Raw genomic sequence first — 4,090 nt, 5'->3', positions numbered from 1 at the left:
TCTGCACTTTCTTATAGCTTACGGTTGGTTGAGTGCTGAGGACTCAGGTCAGTTTCAAGGCAAGAGCGACAGTTCTTTAAATAAGCCGCTGAGCACAGGCAGTATGTTTTCCGTAAGTGCCAGTCACAAGCTGGATAGCTTTTACGCAGGATACAGTAGGTCCTGGGAGAGTTTTAAATTCCCCTTCGAGAAAGGCACAAGGTAAGGAAGGAGTTGTGGTAGAGGCGTCAGGAAACAGCACGATCCTGCCATCTGCTGGTGCAAGGCCAAATGGAACCATGGAATCAGTCAGGGCTGGGAGGGACCGCAAGGATCAGCTAGTTCCAACCCCCTGCCATGCCCAGGGACACCCTACCCTAGAGCAGGCTGCCCACAGCCTCATCCAGCCTGGCCTTAAACACCTCCAGGGATGGGACCTCAACCACTTCCCTGGGCAGCCCAGTTCAGGCTCTCACCACTCTCATGCTCAGCAACTTCCTCCTACGTCCAGTCTGAATCTCCCCACCTCCAGCTTTGCTCCATTCCCCCTAGTCCTGTCACTGCCTGAGAGCCTAAGAAATCCCTCCCCAGCTTTTTTGCAGCCCCCTTCAGATCCTGGAAGGCCACAAGAAGGTCACCTGGGAGCCTCCTCTTCTCCACACTGAACAGCCCCAAATCTTTCAGTCTGTCCTCATAGCAGAGCTGCTCCAGCCCTCTGAGCATCCTCATGGCCCTTCTCTGGACATGCTCCAGAATCTCCACATCCCTCTTGTAATAGAGGTTCCAGACGTGGATGCAGTACTCCAGGTGGGGTCTCAGCAGAGCAGAGCAGAGGGGGAGAATCACCTCCCTCCACCTGCTGGCCACACTTCTCCTGATGCAGCCCAGGCTCTGGTTGGCTTTCTGGGCTGCAAGTGCACACTGCTGGCTCATGTTGAGTTTCTCATCCACCAGCACCCCTAAGTCCCTCTCCTCAGGGCTGCTCTCCAGTCACTCACTGCCCAGACCGGATTTGTACTTGGCATTGCCTCCACCCAGATGCAGGACCTTGCCCTTGGTCTTGGTGCACTTCTGAGGTTAACTTGTGCCCACTTCTCCAGACTATCCAGATCCCTCTGGATAGCATCCCTGCCCTCCTGTGTGTCTGCTGCACCACACAGCTTGGTGTAAGCAGAAAAATTGCTGAGGCTGCACTCAGTGCCTCTGTCCATGTCACTGACAAAGACGTTGAACAAGACTGGTCCCAGGACTGATCCCTGAGGACTCTGCTTGTCACTGGCCTCCACTTGGACATGGACCCATTGACAGACACTCTTTGGCTGCAGCCATCAAGGCAGTTCTTTATCCATCTCGTGGTCTACCCATCAAACCCATGTTTCACCAGCTTGGAGACCAGGATGTGGTGTAGGACAGTGTCAAAGGCCCTGCTCAGGTCCAGGTAAATGACATCAGTTGCTCACCCCTCATCTATGGATGTTGTGATCTGTTCATAGAAGGCCACCAGGTTTGTCAGGCTAGACATTGATCTTGCTCTGAGCAGGTACACTGGATATCAGCTACTTGCATTTCCATCACTTGCCCTGTGGTAACTCTTGGTAGCCACCAGTCCAGGATGCCATGCCCAGTGCCCCAGCCTTGCAAAGTCTCACAAGCAATTGTGTGAGTGTGAGGTTCCTGTACTGTGCTTTTGGGAAGGGTCCAGACCATAAAAACTATGTAACAGGTGGTAATGAAAAGGGTAATGCTTTCATAAATACAAGGATGGAGGAAATTGGCTGATTGGTGTCTAAAGGGGAAGTGCCTGTCAGCTGCCAATCAGCCACTGAAAAATATTCATGTGGAACAAAATCATCCATCTTCTGCCAAACCTTGTCTGCAATGTGCAGCTCAGTGAAAATGCCTGCAATGATCTGTTCTCAGGGAAGGAGGCTTGATCTTCTGATTTACTGATTTGTGTGTGCGAGCTCTTAAAACTCACTAATTAACTGATGTGGTGCAGGTGTTTGACTTCTCTTTTAAACAGATCTGGCTTCAGGCACTGCTCAGTCAACAGAGATATTTGAACTCAATTTCTGCCATGAATTGGAGAGTGTGAAGGCAGCTTTGGTAGGATTGCACTGGGTCTCAGTCCTGGTCTTGATTAAATTGGTGTTGAAACTCCCCTTTGGTTTCACTAATACCAGGATTTCATACTCAGTAGGAGCAGAGTCTTACATCTATTAACTATCACAGTATGAATTTTGATGTGCATCTGTGCTATTGTGAACTTCAAAAGATTTGCAAAGCAATTCCTCAAAGAGATCCAGTAAATGATTCTGAATCACAAATACTTTGGAAGAACTCCAAATCTATTTGTTGTCTCACCATGAGCAGAAATAAAAGAACAACTTAATGGCTACTTCCTCTCTCAGATTTTTAGCTCAGACATCAGAGTTCACCTTAGCCACCTATGTGCTCATCAGTTACTCTTGAAAATATCCACAGACATACTGCTGGAACTTTTGGACTCCTAAACAAAATACTGTTTCAGCTAGGACTTCAGAGATTCCCTTTCAGGAGCTGCACTGAGAAGGGGAAATGGACCTGTCTCTCTCATGTGTTACCATCCTCAGTTACCAGCTGCGACTGGCAAATATAATGAGGTGTCCTAACACCACCCCCAACCTCCAGAGATCCCAATACCTTTTTGTGGGAAAGGTCCAGATCCATATCTGTTAAGTGAGCTCTGAATGAAAGACTCCATGTTACTCTTGTCCTCAATGCCTCCTCCCAGGGTAGCTCTCCCCTGCCTTTACAAAGCAGCACCAGTTTTTGCCCTACTGCAGCACCCATCCATCAGTACAGATGACCACCCTGTGTGCAGAGCCTCAGAGCAAGAGGGAGGTGTGATACTTCTATAGCAACACCGTGTCTTGAGAAGACCTTTTCCCCTCTAGCATCTGCAGCATATCCCATTGCATCTGAGGGCTCAGGCACCATCAGGATAAACAATTATAAAGCTGGAAACCAAATGTCTTTACCTTGTCCCCATCTAGCCTAAGTCCTCTAGGGCTTTGAAAACTTGAAAAACCTTCACATATTCACTATCTGATACTCAACAGGACACTCCTTTACTTGAAAAACAAACTAAATAGATATTGATAAGAAAGTTGTGAAGAGAAATAAGGAGATTTTCTGTCCTCTCTCCTTGGGACAGCAGAGCAGTAACTCTAGCAAAGCAATTTCTTCCATACTATATAGACTACAACATCCTGGACTGTCATCTTCTGTTAAACACTGAAGGGGAACAAAACTATATGCTCTGACATGTCTCTGATTTATAGTGGATCTAAGTCCTGAAGTCCTTACCATCCTCCTTCAGCAGAGGGCTACTAACTCTACTGATGTTAATCTTGAGCTAGGGCTGAGGAGAAATTCTGTTGTTCTCAAAGTGAGAAGCCAGCTATTTCCCAGCACAAACTGCACACCATTTACCAGCAGGAGAGCAACACCCAGCAAGAAGGGCCATCATATCAGTTCCTTAGTGAGAGGCTTTCAGGACAAAACTGAAAGGCTGGTGCTTAGTGAATAGGGGGTAATTATGTGAGGCTACAGTGGGCTTACTTATGTGGGGCCACAGTACTTAGTGCTACTAAGTGCTCCCTACTACAGTAGGGTTACTTATGTGAGACTAGGTGTGGGACTTGTATGAGCTTGTAAGGAGATTTGGTTCCTAACTTCCATTGTCTACTTTAGGAGATTTTTTAAGTCTTGATGGACATCTCTTGCAGCTTTCAGATAGATAAATGACCCTCTCCCTGGTGTCTGTAAAAGACTGAGTGTACATGGAAGACTTGCAGTGTACTGTAGAATCATAGAATGGTCTAGGTTGGAAGGGACCTCAAGGATCATGCAGCTCCAACCCCTTGCCATAGGCAGGGACACCTCCCACTAGATCAGGTTGCTCAAAGCTTCATCCAACCTGCCCTTAAACACCTCCAGGCAGGAAGCAGCCACAACCTCCCTGGGCAACCTGTGCCAGTGTTTCACCACCCTCACTGTAGAGAACTTCCTCCTAACACCTGGTCTAAATCTCCCCTCTTCCAATTTAAACCCATTACCCCTTGTCCTG

This window comes from Pogoniulus pusillus, chromosome 18, assembly GCF_015220805.1.
Source record: "Pogoniulus pusillus isolate bPogPus1 chromosome 18, bPogPus1.pri, whole genome shotgun sequence".
NCBI classification, from domain to species: Eukaryota; Metazoa; Chordata; class Aves; order Piciformes; family Lybiidae; genus Pogoniulus; species Pogoniulus pusillus.
Note: the sequence above shows the minus strand (reverse complement) of the source record.